The sequence below is a fragment of the Cotesia typhae genome, unplaced genomic scaffold (genome assembly GCF_013202065.1).
Source record: "Cotesia typhae breed Kobodo isofemale line unplaced genomic scaffold, CoteBio_Ctyphae contig_4, whole genome shotgun sequence".
Taxonomy (NCBI): domain Eukaryota; kingdom Metazoa; phylum Arthropoda; class Insecta; order Hymenoptera; family Braconidae; genus Cotesia; species Cotesia typhae.
In genome coordinates, this window is record NW_027423748.1 from 10,632,086 (window position 1) to 10,650,747 (window position 18,662).

The window sequence follows — 18,662 nt, forward strand, 5'->3', positions numbered from 1 at the left end:
GGGTAGAGAAAGATACAAAAATTTCAGAAAAATCGAAAATTGACGGGGTGAAAAGTGGTCGATTTGGCATGAAATACTCTGCCCCATATATTAACCCGAATATTCTAACGATAAACGTTAGAAAAAATATAAGTTGAGATATTATTGCTTATTACCGTCCGTATATTTTATGGATGATTGCTAAATTGTTGCAACGTTAATTACAATAGTCATAATTTTTATTTCAACTCTGCACTAAAAAAATTTTTTTGCACAGATAAAAGTTAATAGTTTTGTAAGTCCAGTTTTTTACTTAAAAAATTTTTTCTATTATGAAAAAATTCTATGTTGTAAAAAACAAAAAGATGAAATCAACCTACAGACCCCCGATGGAGGCTCTTTAGGCTCAAAATACCGTTTAAAACTGTGATTTCGACCTCCACAGCCTATTTTTAGGCCGATGAGGGTAAAAATACAGTTTTAAATTTCAATGCAAACCCAAAAACAAAAGAAAGGAGGCTCATGAGGCTCAAATCACTTTTTTAATTTCGACTCGGGATGCATGACTGACTTTGCTCCATCTCAAACGCAATATCTGATTTAGTAAAATGCCGCCCAATATATATATCATATCATACCGCACAATATATGAGCCTCAACACACATCATACACCTGAAAAATCTATAAACGTGTGAAAAAGATATTACGTTTTGTTGACGGAGAAAAAATTTTATACGAATTTATAGATATTTTTATATGAACATATGTTATCAGCACACAGCGATATCGGGTTTAATTTAAATAAAATGTAAACATACATATTTACCCTTTCATTATTTTACGAAATAAAAAAGAATTGTTTATCGTTTTACTGCTTTTTGTTTCAATTAAAATAGATTTTTTTAACTTGGTAAATACTTATTGTTATCTATAGGCATATATGCTCAGTATTAATTTTATAAATTTGATACAAATTGAACAAGGGATGAGAAATTGATTAATATTTTAATTTCAAATTTACACGTCTGAATTTTACTGGATATTATTACTATTTTTTTGTTTTATTATTTGTTTATCTCGATTTATTTAATTATTATAAAACACCTTGTTGATTTTTTGTAATAAAAATAACCAATTCAATAATTAAAGAGTTTTTAATTAAAAACTTGCATGAAAAAGTTTAAAATCAAAATTTTAAACAATGATTTTAAATTAAATATAAAATTTTCAGTAACATGGGTAAAATGAAAATTGCATGTCATGAAAACAGACGAGTGTCTGTTGATGACATATAGAAAAATAATGTAACTTGTTTATAAACTACGAAAGATATGAAAATCTAAAAATATTCATGCCCACAAAATAACCCAGAATAATTTAATAAAAAAAAAACCTATTTAAAGTTTCCAGAAAACTGGAAAAAAAAAAAAAAAGACTCGTAATTCGAATCTCGTGTAATTTAACCAGTAAATTGTTAGAGCTAAATAAGTGTAATGAGTTGGAAACAACTGTTAATAACATTCGAAATGCAGACGAAGGAGTTTGTTGGAACTAGACAGCTAGTTGAAATAAATAATAATAAAAAGCACATGTCCACCCTTTTTTTTCTGGACATTGCGACCAATTTCTCCGGCTGTATTTTTTATCCCGGTCTATCTTTTAATGCGGGTGAGGACGTCACACGACATAGCGTAGAAAACGGTCTCAGTCTCAGGTATTTTCTGTACGTCCCGTGTCAGTGCATCGAAAAAACAAACGGTTTTAAGTGGGTTGTCCCTCATTAAGTTGGCACTCTACACTGACGGTCATTCCCTCTTTCTTCGATCTTTTTTTACCTTTTTAGTTTTAAATTTAAAACAAATAACGTATGAGTAAACAAGTTGGCCTTTATAATGACAATCATCATAAAAAATAAATTTATTTCAATTTAAGGTCGTTAAAAAATAATTATCTTTCGTTGAAAATTATTTTTATTGAAAGAAAAATTTATTAAAATTCTTGGGCTTGTATTGAAAATTTTTTTTTTTATGGAAATTACATTGAAAAGGGAATGAAAGGTGTGTAGGCTTTTAAGCGGGCTGTATATGTCGTGTTGTAGGTATAAAAGTGAGTAAGATGTCATGCGAAATGCATTCGATACGTGTTACGCATTCTACAAAGCAGACACTTGAACTTTATTGTGTTTAAATAATCTCTCCAACAATAAACAATTTATAAATAAAGATTGAGAGAGAAAAAAAAAGGTAATCTGAATTTAATGCAGTAGCGGGATGAATAATTTTGACAGATGTAATATTTAAACCTCGACAAAGTAAAAAAAAATATAAATACGCTTGCAGAATGATTTATTGCTCGTGTATTTTTACAATCGACAAACCTCATTGTCGACTTTTATCAGCGTAGAGCGCATAAACAAAATAAAAATAATTTAAAATCCTCAATAATAGGATCACAGGTATTAGAATGGATTATGGAAATCCCTCGAATGCAAATCCGCGGCCGATACATATATACTGAGCAGATTGAGAAAGAGAGCAATACCTATGTGTAATTTCTTTTTTGCGTGCTAGATTCGTATCATGTTAGTAATGTCGCCTTTTTATCATTTCAGATTGGAATAAAACAATCTGCACCCAAACCACCACTCACTATCCACGGCCATCACGTAAGTGTCTACTTATTACAAACGCATACATATTTTTTAATGTTTAATTGAATTGTTCCTTTATTTTTTTTTAACACTAAAATAATTTTTGAATTGACAAAATAAAATTTTTTTAAGCTTTTCTTTTATTAAATTAAATTTGATAATTCTTTCTCTGAAAATTTTGGACAAATAAAATAAAATCCAGAAAATTCATCTTTATTTTTTTATAAAAAAATTTAACGGTCTTAAAATCGAGCGTAGAGAACTCCATATATACCCACACTAACTCGAGCATCGAAGTAAATCCACCCGCCTGGTAGATCGTAGATTTTCGCGAGTTATAAGATCGCGATCCGGCTTGTTTATGCGATTGCCGAGATAGAAGGTGGCCTCTTTTGTCCGGGGGTGGTTTTCGCCAGCATTCACACATCCACCCACACATACCACACATACTTATATATATTCTAGTACATACTAGATACCCTGAAATAAATTTAGTCCGCTGATACCTTCCAACACAACAGAGTAGTCGGAGCCGTCTAGGTAAATTCACGTAGACGCAAATTCGCGCTACTTTATCGTCCCATATATTACACCCACCCCAATGCAAAAATTAACTGCGTCTATAAATAAGTACCTCAAAACCAAAATAAAACAACTAAACAGAATCTTTACTGCTACATATCATATCACTCTAGACCCTAATACATCATATATTATGCATTACTTTTTACATTAAATTATTACCATATCGAAAGTTTATAAATTTCTTACAAATCTTTTATTTATTCAAGAAAAAATTTTTATAAAATTTTTTTGTCCCAGTATTTTTAGTCACAGTTACATAATTAAGAAATGACTTTGTATCTCGTGAACTATTGACATTTTTAAAGATATAAGCTTATCCCGATGTAACACTCGTCGAGATCTTTCATTTAAGCACCCACATCAATTTTTCATATATTTATATAAATTACATATATGTATATATGAAAAATATATAAAAATTCATGTGGATACTCAAATGAAAGCTCTTGATGATCAGTGTAACATCAGGATAACAAAATTTTATTTATTTATAATTCACATAGTGACTGCAAGTTTGCTAGTAAATATAAAAATACAACACAATCCTTTTTTAAAAAAAATTAATAAAATATCAGTTTCTATTTGAAAATAGGACAGCCGATTAATTCCCGAGACCTTGGTGCGGCTTCGGTTGCGTTATCTCAAAGTTCTCAGTGGTTTGAGCTCCTCCAGTTCATAATATAACACTGAATCCTAACGGTATCTTCCTTATTATTCTTATTCTTATTCTTATTCTGCTCGGTCTTTTATTTTCCTCGGAGTAGCAACGCATCGGATCGCCGGTTAAGCGACAGCCTGAGGATCGTAAAGACAACTACTTATTATTATCACATGCATTAAAGATTCGAGTCCTAGTAAGAAGACAGAGTCCTCCTCAGTCGAGTCGAATCGGTTATAGCACCAGTGGGACAGATAGAACAACTATGAGGATATTCATGTCCATGTGAGCTGTCATATCGGTGTAGGTTGCCATTCTCTCTTTACTTCCCATCTTCATCTTCATCTTCCATCTTCCATCTCGAATCTACATCCCAAGTTCCATACCAGCTCTCTGGCTCTCTCTGTATGAGAGTGTGTGCTCTGGGTGGTTGGTGTTGGTACATTAAGTGGGAGCAGAAGGAGGAGGAGGAGGAGGAGGAGGAGGAAAAGGAGGAAAGCGTTCAGTTCACAATCGGGTTCTGCGAGCCAACAGAGCACACAAGATTCTGCAGAGCGAGATCGCGGGTACAGACATAACGTGGATACGAATACACAAGAGTGTTGAGTTCAGTGTGTAGTGGAGAAGTAAAGAGTTTGCCTGCTCCAGAGAGAGAGCAAGAGCACAGAATATAGTATATATTATATAGTACTATAACTATACAGTGAGTACGCGTTGTAGAGGACCGGGTCGAGCGGCAACGCCGGGTTACCTTTCACTGAGCCGAGAGAGGGGGCAAAACACTCTGGTGTCCGCGGGTGGGGATGAACGACGCTCTTTCACCCCGCTGGTGGTTAGTTTCGCCGCTGACGCAGTCACGAGCGGGTCGAGCTCTATTTCTCTCTAATTATTGTAATATTTATCCGCGAATTTTATCGTCGTACAATTTTTTTATTATTAATTCATTAATAATTGTATTAATCGTTCCACTAATTGTACAATTCTAAGAAGGAGACTGATTATTATCCTGGATTTATTTTTTCCCAGTGGATTTATTTTTTTAATAAAATAATTAAGTGGTGTGAATTATTAAGTGTTGTTTAACATAAACTGCCGGTGGATTAAATAATTTAAATTTTATTATTTAAAAATGGGAGTGGGGTGAAGATTTATTTACGAGAGATTTATTTATTAATTATAGTTGCCAGTGGTTATACTTACGCTCTTCGGGTTTTAGATTGGAGCCGAGAAAAGACGAGCTGTTGCGGCAAAGTACAAAGAAACTAAAGGATATATCTTTTATATTTTGTGTGTGAGGATTGCAGTGCCGCTACACATTATTATATGTATATATATAATCTCTTTTGGTTAGAGATTCTGGATTTTTAGTCAAGTTTGGTACTGTCAGGATGGTCTAGTGTACTTTGATAATTGGGCATCACGAGTGAATTTGGATTTAGTTTTATTTGTTTGTTGTAAAATTGTCATTTTTATTTATGTGGATATATTGAGAGCTATTTGATTGGTTCAAGTGAAAAATTCAGAAAGTAATATCAGTGATTTATTATTGTTAAGTTGGAAAGTATGTGCGTCGATTTTTCCGGATTCTTACAACGAGTGAGTAGATTTATTTATTTATTTATTTTGTGTGCTGTGAAAAGTGTGAATTTTTTTTTAATGATCATTATGAGGGTGGAAAATATGTAGAGAGTTCGAGTTGATGGGAAAAATTGTCTGGGAAAACTTTTGTTTTCGCGTGAGGATTACTAAGTTTTTTTTTTTATGAGTTTCAAAGTTTAAGAAAGAATTTTGCTTGCTAGGAAATAAAATTGTGACAAATTCGTGGTAGTGCTGGAAAATATTAAGTTAGCAAACATTCCAATATTTTGTGTGAGAATGGAGCAGTTTTATTTTCAAATTTTCACAGCAAAAGATTTTAAATATTTGGAGTAATTAATATTAATTATGAAAATTAAATTAGCCGACATTTAAAAATTTTAATAATTTATTTTATTGAAAAATTATTTTTAAAAAAATTAAAAGAAAAAATTTAACATGTAAAAAATTAAAAAAACTGTTGAATAAAATTAAAAATTAATCAAGTGACAGCTAACTTTAATTTCATTTTGGAGTATTAAATTTTTAATGAGAAAAATTTATCAGCTGATAATTTTTTAAAAATTAAATTATCATAAAAAAAAATTCCACGTGTAAAAATTATAAAAAAAATTTCAATAGTTTATTTTTTTGTAAGAACTCCAAAAATTGTCAATTTTTAAATATCGGCTAATTTAATTTTCATATTTTTAATTATTTACAATAAAAAGTGCTGCGCAAATTTTCCATAAATATAAATTAAAAAAATCAAATGTTTGCTAACTTTGTTTACAGTACAATTTTCATAAAAAAATAGTTAAATATAAATTGAATTATAAAATCAAAGCGTGTCACCATAATCGAGCCGACGAAACATTTCAGAAAAAAAAACATTTACGACCAAAATAATTCATCGTAAATAACACATTTATGTGACTAATAACGACCATAAATATTTGTACTAAAAATTTTATTGTCAGCGTTGATAATTTCTACGTACCTCAGATTCTAGAAATTTTCTTTACAAATGACATTATTTGTCGATTATTTAGTCATTACTATTTTTTTGTATGTCTCAACTTTTTTTATTTTATCATTTGTGATATTAAAAACCTCGGCTATTTTTAGAATCCAAATGAATCAAACATATTTATAGAAAAAAGTAAAATACACGCGTACTTTCTAACAATTCCTCATACCTTGTACACAATATATAATACTGTTTGTTTGCTTTCTTTGGCTCAAAAAAATGTCTGTTTGTCCCAGGCAAATTCGAGGAAGAATAGGGCAAATTTATCATCCGGCTCCAAAATTGAACAAATAATACTTGTGTAGTCGATAATAAATCGGCGCTTGATTGATCTCTTTTTATTTTTTTTAAAAAAAAGACAGACAGAATAAAATACATTTGACTTTTCGACTCAAAAAAATTTCAACTTAGAAACTAAAATTACAATTTTCTTAAAAAAAAAAAAAAATTAAATCTTTCCACGATAATTTTTTCATTTTATTTATTAAAATCATATTCCAAACTATTATATTATAAAAAAACAATTCAAAGAAAGATTTACTCCAATAATTTTGCTCCAATTTTGAATAAAATCAAAACTGTCAATAATTTTTGCCGCAATAAAAGATCTATTAAATAAATGTTAATTATTTTCTCAAAACAATGAATAAAAATAAAATAAAATAAACAGAAAAGTAAATTTTGATCCGCAAATAAAAACTAACGGTTAAGACGGTGATTGCAGCGGAACTTATCCCGTATCCCGTCGATGATGTTTCTGACTCAGCTTTTTTCTCACTACGAGCGTACATTATTATTATAATTATTATAATATTAAATATACATATGTATAAGAGTACAGCACCTTTCCCCTTTGAAAGATTTCTGTTTAATAAGAAAGAGTCTCCTGTAACAGCCATCTGTCTATCGTCGTTCCTCTCAGACTAAAATCTCGGTAAAATTTTACTGGCTGTGTCGCACATAGCAGCTCATACATCATTACAGTACGTCTAGTCTCACCTCAGCTCCTTTTTTTAACAAAACTCTCCAGTGAAAAGAAATTTCGTTGTACTCGCTGCACATGGTATTAAAAACCGGCGATCTTACGTACGCGAGATACGAGATTACCAGAGGGTCAATGATATTTTTGAATGTTTTTTAAGATAACCATGCAGCCTTTTGTGTGGCTTAACTTAAACCATAATAACAACACCCCTGTCCTGTGTGTGCAGAGGATCTAGGATTATAATACTTGTGTCTTCACTTATCTGGCATGTATCTAATTTTGGAGTTTTATTTTGATGCTTCAAAACATTTTTTCAATGTCTGGTTTATGTTATCGTTTAAATTTTATACGAGATCTTTTATTCTGTTATTGTAGCATTGTTAGGAAAATTCAATGGGTTTTGTAAGTTCTATCTAACATTTAAAAGAGCAACTCACATTTTTTGTATTTTTTATTCGTTAGTAAAAAAATTTTTTTAAATTAAAATAATTTATTTATATTATTAAAAAAATTTATATGTATTATATATATGAAAATGCATGTGGGTACTTAAATGAAAGCTCTTGATGAGTGTAACATCGGGATGAGCTTATATCTTTAAAATATCTTTAAAATAGTTAAAAAAATACAGTGCAATTTAAAAAAAAATTATACACTTCTATGATTAAAAAGAAAGTATTATTATTATATTTTTTTTTTTATTCAAACTCATTAATATGTAAATTGTTCAAAAAAAAAAAAAAAAAAAAACATTCCAGAAAATTTTTTTATAAAAATTCTCGACTCTAAAAAATTAAAACATTAATAGGAGCCGATTAACTGTTTAAATTACAGTGATAAAAAAATGAAAGTACACGTCTATAATTGGTACTCTAACTCTCATATTTCTAATTAAATTTTCATAAAAAGAGGAGCCAAATCAAAAGGTTAACCAGAATAAAAACTAAAAAGCGTATAAAGGTTAATCACTGCTATTGGTTTAAGGAGTTGGCGTCACCCGCTTCCACATTCCTCATAAAGATAAAACACATACATCCGCATAAGCCATAAGTATAAGAATAATATCGTGACAGTATAATTAAAGTGAAATCGTTTATTCATCGGCGAAATTATATCCGTCAGAGTAGCGTCAGAAGCGTCTAGTCTAGTTGGAACGAGTGATAAAGTGCACTAGTAGCACTATCCCTATCATATTATCCACACACACATGGCATGCACATGCAGTACGTGTATTATTATCTGCATACTACATACGCCGGTCGGCAACATACACACTACAGACTACACCTAGTATCTGCATTCCAGTGATAATCGATCGATCAACAGACACTTGATATACAAGAGCCATGTCTGTCGCACGAGCTAACATCGAGCCGTACGCTTCTGAATTTCGATTATTCCTCATCGCAGTACAGTATATACAAATACAGCACACCAACGTGTGCTCTGTATTGTGTACTAATATAACACACGTGCCCCGTATAGCCGCTGTCACACTTGATATCACATTAAGAGGTTTACCATTATTACCACTATTATTATTTTATATGCCATTATCATTGTTATTGTTATTGCGCTCAAAAATATTCGACAAAAAACCGTGACTAATCACTCCTATCCGCTTGATACAGATACTGATACAAATGCTACAATAAATGTCTTTTATTGTAACGCATTATCATGATAATATAACTCAAATTATTCAATAGACCAGTCCTCAATTTATATTATGTCTATATTTTATATTTTATATTTATCAGTTACTATTCTTCTACGAAAAATTGCTCTCCTAATAATTCTACCCGCAAGTGTCGCACTTTATATGAGCTGAGATTAATTAGTGTAGTTAGTCATAAATTGATAAATTATCTCGCGAGAACCACCAGCTATTTATTCAGTCCGTATATTATTTTTGATAGGAGAATCTCGATAAGTTAAAAATTTATCGAGGGCTGAAGTTATAATAGTTTCAAAAGTTTTAATTTTTATTTTGCTCAGAAAATTATTATTAAAGGTCAAATAATTATTTCTGTATTTTTAAAAAATTTTTCGATCGGAATTTTATTAAAATACTACATAATAAAAATTTCCATCCCGAATAAAAAAGTAACGAGCTCTAAAATATTCAGCGCAATAACAAGAATAATTTTTGACATTAGCAATTGTAATATGAACTAATTACAAAAATTACCCCTCGAGGATTATGAATTCCCATTATAAATTCGAAATTATTCAAATTCACTGTAACTATTTCCATTAAAATTTCACGAAATTATCCGGTAGTTTTTTCAGCCTTGACAAAATCGTCAATCGGAGCAACGTTTGGACATCTATGTCAGAGCCGATGTATAAATTTAAAGGCTGATAATACCGTGTATCCATGTGTGTATGTATATAATGGCTGAAAAATTACAGCGATTAAGGCAGAAAGCATCCACCTCTGTCCGCCATTTTCTCACAACACCTGCGAATTACCGCGTAATTGCCGCGCCTTCCATCTTCTGGCTATCCGTCCATGGGAACTCGAGCCATTTCATTGTCTAACACCGCTCGCGTCTTTCGTCTTTCCTCTTGTATATATACACAATATACAACAGAGCAGACTCTCCTTTTCTCTCTTAATCTTTTCCTCTATGCGCATCCAGACACTTTAGCTTCAGGTTTAACTCTATACCACGGAATCCCTGAGTAGTATACTTGTATAGGTACACACACACACACACACACACACACACACACACACACACACACACACACACACAAACACTGCAGCCTGCACCGGGTAGTGGTGTATTGAGCCTCGCTCGAGGGTCCGCGAGAAGTGAGGCATAAGCAATAATAATAATACCCGTGTCGAATCAAAAATTTCACCTGAGTACTTACTTTTTTATCAGTACACTTGTTTTTAGAGTTTCCTTTTGTTATTTTTATCATGCCGAGGCTCTGCGTGCACGATTTTTATTTTCTATTATTACTCCTCTTTCCTCAGTCAGGGCTTTTATTTTTATTTTTATCAATTACTTTTTGTAGTTATCTCGGTAAAAGGTATAGTACTGCACTAAGAGAGCTTGTAAATGCCCTACCAGGATTCTTTATTATATATTATATATTATATATTATATATTATATTTAATATATATGTATTATATATTACCAAGAGAAGCTTCAGTCTCAGTCTCGGTAGCCGTGTTGAGTTAAAACTTATTTTATCATCGTCAAAGGAAATTTAGTAATGAAAGAATAAATCAACAGCAGCAACATCAGTAATAATATGAGAGCGTTGCACTTTGAAGCGAGACGGAGACTTGTCGTGGTGAATTATTCAAGGTCGACAACCATATATCTATGAGTTTAGTTTGTATGTGTGAATGTACAAAGGTATGCATGTATATGCATGATGTTAATCCATTGATTAAATCCGCGCGATCTACGGAGACTAACCTTGTAATTATGATCGTGTGAGAAAATAAACCGTGGCAAATGATTTGAGTGGTAAGTTGGGTGCTGTTACAATCAGCAACACGCACGGAACCACTTACAGTATAAGTAACATAACCAGTCGTCTTAGGATCCCCTGCTGTCGACATTTACCACATCAGATCTATAATATAAATATCCTTCTTACTTACATATCAACATTTATGAACATATAACATATAACATCTGTGTAGGTATGCGTACATTAATTTATATGCCTGCATGCCGAGGTATGCATTAAGAATACTAACTCACAACTCACTTGTGTTCATCCACTCCACTCCAATTTAACAGGAGTGTGACTGCGACTCAGACCGACATATAACCCTGCACTGAGTACGCACCGTCTTATTCGCACCGACCGTAAAGCAAATAACTACACGTGTCCAATTAGAAACACAAAGTTCCGCCACCGGCGATCGGCCAAATGTCTATTGTGGCACCGATTTGCCAAACATTTATCATTAATTTGTTATTACAATTATTTTGGGATTTTATTATTTTGTCGGTTCATTGTTTTCGTACAATAGTTTGTAGTTGATTGAATTTCTTCAATTCGAGGTTACAAGAATTTTTTTTTTTTTTTTTTTGAGTAATTAAATTGGGTAATTTTTTATTATTCTTTTGAGGCTTAATCGCTCTTAATTAAAAATTAATTATTTTTTTTTTGAGTAATTATTATTGATAGTTTTTTTAATTAAAAAATTTTTTTATTGTTGCTGCGCAGTAAATTTATTAATTGTAATTCAAGTAACGTCTCTGTATCATATTAAAGTGACGTAATATTTTATTAAAAATAAAAAATAGACAGTTAGAGCTTGTAATATTTATAAAAAATAAATTAAAGTAATACAAGAGTTTCCTTGACTTCCGAACGATAAGATATTTTAACCGAAAAGCGTCAAGTGCTCCAATCATGGCTCGTTATTGCCAGCAATTATGATAATAGTATACCTGGAGCACGAGAAAGCCGCCGTGTATTCAACTCTAGCCTTACATTACATTAGTTTAGCGCTCTACTCACTCATACAACTGAACCTCGGAGATCCAATATAATAATACAAGATCAGAGCTTCTTCTTTCCTCGCTATGGATTCTGCAATACAAGTTTTCTCTATCTAGCTGTATGCAGAGATGATATTATTATTATTATTATTATTATCATTATATTATTATTACAGAACCGCGTGATACTGAGGAGCATCTTGACCAGTCCGAGAAGGAGTAGAGGATCAACCCGCGGTCTATTAATCATATAAATGGTTCATTACGACGCGGAATATTATACTCACCGCGATAATTACGATAAAATTACCGGGACTGGCACTCGGCTGTAGGCTCACCGCTAGACAGAGACATACCTGGTCGGGGATACAACCTGACGCGATAATATATAATATACAGAATCGGGACGATGGAGATGGAGACTAAACTACGTCAGGCGAATTAAATTTGTCTATAAAAGTCATTATAGCTAAACGTCCGTTGTTGATACAGTACATAATCCTGTCATTATCATTTCTGTAACTACTTTTCTTATGACAATCACGTTTCACTAGCTTCCGTTTATAATAACCATCACGTCAATCACTCTGCACGATATACATTATACATTATATATTTTTGCTGTCTTTATTTTTTTATTAATTATTAATTATATTGTATGGTGTAAGAACCGTTGAATTTTTTCAAGGGCTCAGTTCGTTAAGAGTACGGAGGACTTTAATAATTGTAAACAGCAACCTTGCAGTCACCATTAATTCTTAGTACAAGAATTGTAGAAAAATATTTTTTATTGAAAGAAATTTATTTAAATTATAATTAAAGTATAAAAAAAATCAAACTGAATTTTTAAAAGTGATATTAATTTAACGGGACTTGAATAAGCACCGCACGTGCGATAGTCTCGACAAACAAAACTCGGAATCGATTGACGCGTCGGTGGTTTTCCGAGTTCCAGAGAAATAAGAGATAAATTATTGCGAGCGCACGTCCGAAAACGATATATTCCCTCAGTAGCACTCCACTCACTGCTTCATCCTCCTGGCCGCTTAGTCTAACGTCTATAAAATAAAGAATAAAAAATCTAACGGACAATTAAGAGAACTCTTGAGAGTTTTAAACTCGACGTATTCGCTTCATCTCCTTCCACCTTCTACGAGAATTCTCTCGAGTATTTTGCCGTCTTGCTAGTTGTTTTCTCCTTTTCCACACACCCGTCCTCCTTCTCCTCCTCCTCCTCTTTCTCTATTGACCTTTTCCACTCGACGTCTACTTTACTCGAACGCGGATAGAAGGACTAGACGAGAGAAAAGGACTGGAAGAAAAGTTTCCCAAGAGCGACTAGACTTTTACTCGGTTCACTCGTTGTTGTGCAAAGCTCGGGCCACCCTCTTCCTCCTCCAGGTCCTCTGCGCGATAAACAAAACCAATGTCTTGTTTTCCCAATAGAATGTCGGTTTTTATTCTGCATTCGTGTTAGAGCAAGTCCCGAGCGTCTCTAATCTCCACGGCTTTGGTTTTGTCCTTAAATTTTTTCCAAGACATATTTATTCACACAAATTGTCTTTTTTTTTTTTTTTTATTTTTATTTATTACAATTCCATCTCAGCAAGTGTGGAAATAAATTCGGCAGTATTTTACGCGATAACAGATATAATAGTGGAGCTTAATTTTCATTGAGGTGGGGTTTCATTTGGTCTTAGATTATCTTGACGGACGGGCAAATAAGGGATAAAATTAGCAAGCTGTGGTATGCCTGGGGCTGAAGAAAAACGCAGCCAGGCTGGTTCATTAAGTTCCCCGTGCCAGCGGTGTCCCGGGTTATTCGCTTGGCGTTACAGCGACGGAGTATAAAATAAAATAAAAGGAAAAAATATAAAGAGCAATGATTCGATTGCGCTATTCTCCCTCTTTCTCTCCCTTAGTGTAAATGTATGTGTATTCCGATTTGTATATATACAGATAGAAGAACGGCTACTAAGCGACCGTGATCCTAGGCTCCACGGTTAATTAACGCTACCGCCTTGAGCTTTAAAAATCTCCCAGACCTAAGATATTCAAAGCGACTACGAAGGTCATTGCTTTCATTTACTGGTTAGGTGAATCGTGCTCGTGAATGCATATAAGCCCTCATTCTCAATTACAACTAAATACAAATTTAACATTTATATATATTCATTTATTTTGGAGTTTTTTTTAAATTTGAGCTTGCATTTCAATAAAGGGACGATTAAAATTCTTTTTTATACACGGAATAAATCGGGTTTAATTACACAACTAAGTATTGTTTTTTGAAAAATAAATTCATGTATAAATAATTATTTAAAATATTTATAATTTAATGAAAATCTCAATTTAAAAAAAAAGCCATTTTACATTCATAGCTTGCAATATATTCCACTGTTATTCCCTTTTAATCCGACTTACTACTACAACACAATATCCGCCGCTGGAAAACACTAGTCGCAATGTATAAGCCCCGTTTATTTATTTTTTTTAAAATATTATACATACAAAACTCTAAATCGCGCTTTCGTTGCATCAAAGCTCCACTCTACTGGTAATCTAAAAAATATCTCCCAACTCGCTTCAATTTTAGTGATCGTGCTTGCTTTTCACGTATTGAGCACCATTAATACTACCATTTGAAATATTTTCCAATGTAATGTGTAACTTGATACAAAATCTCTCATTATCACAAAACAGCAACAAACATTTTTTTCCACAAGTAAAAAAAATTTTTTTTTTATAAATATAAATAATGACAAAGGTTAGTCACCCTCTTTGATCATAGCTGACATTTATATTGTTGTACATACAAACTCGCTCATACACATACATATAAAAGCGTTACACATCTTGTGATAAATAAATCAGGGTGTATTTCTGTCGATGGTAAACTTTTTTTGCTTTAAAGTATGATAACCTCTATATTCTCAGATTATCTATCATACATACACAAGCACGTATATACTTATAAGTTATGAACATATAATCATGTAAAAAATGAAAAACGCGACGTTGACGTTTACTAAACACGACGACACCCGTATTTATGATTTCCTAACTAAGAAAAGAATATTACATATTGCTAACACCACCTTACACTCTTCTAAGTCGAATCGATACGATAATATAGTTTATATATATTACAAGTAAAGTCTGACTGGTGAGAATGGGTGCTTGAACTCTTTATATTTATCCAATAATAACAACAATAGTTCCGTCCCCACCTCCACCTCTGTTGGGAAAGATATATCATGCATAATTTTAAATATAAATAAAAAAAAAAAATAAAATGAAATAAAACAATGACCACGTCATAGTAACACTATTACAGTATCACATACTGACATGTGGTGTAAAGTATAGCTGAAGAAGCTTTCAGCACTCTACATAATACTTAAAACACATGTCGAGCTATTCTTCGCTCTCATTATTTCATCAACTATTTAATAGAAAATATGTATGTATAGATGGAGACCTAGACAGATCTCGAGTATGTATAAGAAGATCTTGGTGATAACACGTGTCTGAAGGTGGTTGATGGATGTCGCTACACGTGAGGATAATTCCGTCGATAGATTAGACAAGTGAGTTAAGTCTAAGGTATGGTATTATGTATAATGTAGAGGAGCGACAATTGCGCGCGCAAATCACCTATTACCATCAGATGGGAATGCGGTGTGTGGTGTAGAGCATAAGGTACAAGGTATGAGCCAGATATAAGGTAGTAGCCGGGTAGGTGACAGCGAGGTTTAAGGGGTTGAGCTCCTACTGTTGCACCGGGGGTTATGTGTAAGGGTGATGGCGCATTACAAGGGTGACACGCACGGCTAGACCGATTATATCGATAATAGCTCCCTTGAGAATTGATCCTGTCTATAGTCACTAACTCGAAACTCGCCCCTGCATGAGTTTCTCATCGTGAATCACTACCCGCTTTCTTTTCTTACTTTTTATCTCTATATCCATACAAGTTCTTAAACTACATGTCTATGTATGTATATCACGATTTTCACGCTCTTCTGTCCCCCTTTGTTCGAGTTTTTGTTGTAAATTCTTCGTTTCATTATTTAAGCAATCTAATACCTTGTCATCTGTGTAAAATGAATCTGTATTGTCGCACACAACAACAGGTATTTATATATATATATATATATATATATATATATATATATATATATATATATATATATATATATATATGGATTTGTATTGTTAAAATAAACCGCAAGAGTTTATTCGAGCGTTAAATATAATTGCCGTGAGTTTAAAACAAGTTGTAATAAGTTGTAACAGGGAGTTGTTCGAGTGAACTGTGTTACTTTATTTATTTATTTTTTTTTTCAACTATATAAATATAATTGTTTATTTTTTTTTATTAACAAAGAAGAGCTTAATTAGGTAAAACCGATAGTAATTTGTGCGATAAACGACATCGCTGAATATAAATTGCAAAACAAGGTTTATTGATTGGATATTTTTGGTATTTGCTCGAGTTTTCTCCTGAAACTCGCTATGTATGGATTAATTGGTATCGGTATTGATATAAATGTTATAGTTACGTCCAGTTTGTTTTATTGAAACCCAATGTGTGTGTACGCGCGACTGGTAGCATTATGCATTTAGTTGTTAAAAGATAAAATTTATAAATAAGGATAATTCTCGTTAATGCTAGCTACAATAATTTGGTATCGTTATCGGCCGCGAGTGATGGCTAATAAAACACTGACATTATGATCAGATAAACATTTAAATGTCCTATTTATCATCGAGAGCATAATAATAATGATAATAATGGATATTTATTCATTTATCTCAATTAAACTCGATTCCACAATCGGACATCGGACGTATTTATTAAAAATCCCGAGCAAATTCAAGTAAGATATACTCGATCGCTTTAAATAAAAGTGGATAGCGATCCACTTTTGATATTTTTAATGAGCAAAAATTAGCGCAATTACGGGTAATTACCTTTAATCCTCCCATCCTATCATTTATTTTAGTACTCTGTATATGTGTGTGTATCCATAGATTTGATAATCATCTGTTAGATTCGAAATTCGCGCATTTAGTGCATCAGTTTAATTTCTATGGTAATTATCGAAAGTGCATCGATTGTTTTGTATAACTTGAATTGTTATCGAAACTCTGGCAAATAGCGATTATAATTCCCGATATATATATATATATATATATATATATATATATATATATATATATATATATATATATATATATATATTAATATATTGACAATAAATGAATGGATCGAGGATTGTCTCTGTGTGAAAGTTTAATATTATTTACGCGACTTCTATTGATACAGTTTAACTCTTCAATATAAAATAGATATCTCCAAATGTGACACGAATAGTTTTTGTCGTGTTGAGTTTATGAGTTTTTTTACGGAAATTCAATGAATGTAAAGTATGAAAAAGGCTGAATAGAACAAAATTTTTCAGTTTTACTTCTCACATTTAATCATTTTAGAGTTTGAGCTAAGTAATGAAACTTTCAACTTTATGATATAAAAGAATTTTATTCTCGATCTGTTGAACCGTTCGCTTTCCGATAGAATGATTTCCACTTTAAACTCTGGAAATTGTTATTAAGTAAATAGTAAAATATCTAATAAAAGTTTTTCAAAATAAACTTCGTTTGAATTAAAAGTTCTTTGATAAAAAAAAAAAATATTTATCATTTTTAATGAAGCAGGAAAATTTTTTTTCTTGCTTTTATTTATTTTTAAACGTGATCAAGGTTAAGGTCTTTAAAATTTCCCTGGAATTTGATCAAAACCGAAACTTTCGGAAGTTGAGACATCATTACGGCAAATTTTATAAAAGTTACGTCACAAGGTCAAAAAAAAAATTGATTCACTCCACAAAACCCCATGAAGAAAAGTATAGAACTAGATATGAGTCGAAGACAATAACGATAAAGACTGTGTGACGAATGAACCGAAAAGAAACTTGATTCACGTGTATCTCGAAAACATACTTTCGTTTTATTTAAGAAGAATTGAATTCCCATCAAAGCCGAGAGACGGGAGATACCTGAATAATAGAACAAACTAGCATAGAAGCAGAGAAAGAAAAACTGAAACTACCTGAGAATATTGTACACCTCAAACGTATAGAACTAAAATCCCGTGATATAGGTATAGAGGAAAATATATATGAAAGCAAGCAAGCAAGGTTGGAAGTTTGAGCCGTAGCCGGTCTGGATGGAAGAGAAGCTGAGGATGAGGATGAGGCCGAGGCTGTTCACCCGAGCATCAGGATAAGCGGATTTAAACTCGGCTTCTTATGGAGAATGGGAATCTAGCAACAATTCTAACAGGAGCGAGCCCTCTTCAAGCGTCTCATCTCCCTACGCCATTACCGACCAGCTCTGCTAATACTATTCTTGCCGTACAGGGTGCCCCATAGCTATAGTTATACCTATAATGCACCTTTGCTTTTTATAACCACAAAAGTCGCCCTCGACTCATCCAAAGCGGACGCTTTAGTTGCTACAAAAAATAGTACAATGTAATAATACAATATAATCGACCATGTTTCGTGTTTCCTACTTCGAAAATTGTACTTCTCAGTTCTCCGGACTGGACTTACCGGCGGTTAACACTTCTTATGTGGCATTTGTGAAATTAGACGCACTCTGGACACTCGAGAGCTAATACTTTGTTTCATTGTCCTGTTGTCAACAAAA

The 18,662-nt window shown here is 32.4% G+C and overlaps 2 protein-coding genes across 10 annotated transcripts in view; one reads left to right on the forward strand and one right to left on the reverse strand.

Moving 5' to 3' along the window:
- Positions 1 to 18,662, forward strand: part of LOC141527026 (latrophilin Cirl) — a 142,032-nt gene that overhangs the window by 38,258 nt on the left and 85,112 nt on the right. Inside the window, exons 1-2 of one of the 9 annotated variants that reach the window (XM_074242261.1) lie at positions 4,441 to 5,469; positions 15,419 to 15,535. The gene's annotated coding sequence lies outside the window, so the exon portion shown is untranslated. Of the gene's footprint in view, positions 1 to 2,591; positions 2,646 to 4,430; positions 5,470 to 15,418; positions 15,552 to 18,662 lie in introns of those variants that run through there. The other 8 variants (XM_074242260.1, XM_074242262.1, XM_074242266.1 and 5 more) reach the window with 8 other exon arrangements.
- Positions 1 to 18,662, reverse strand: part of Vlet (COMM domain containing 10 protein valette) — a 154,030-nt gene that overhangs the window by 37,203 nt on the left and 98,165 nt on the right. The window lies entirely within an intron of this gene.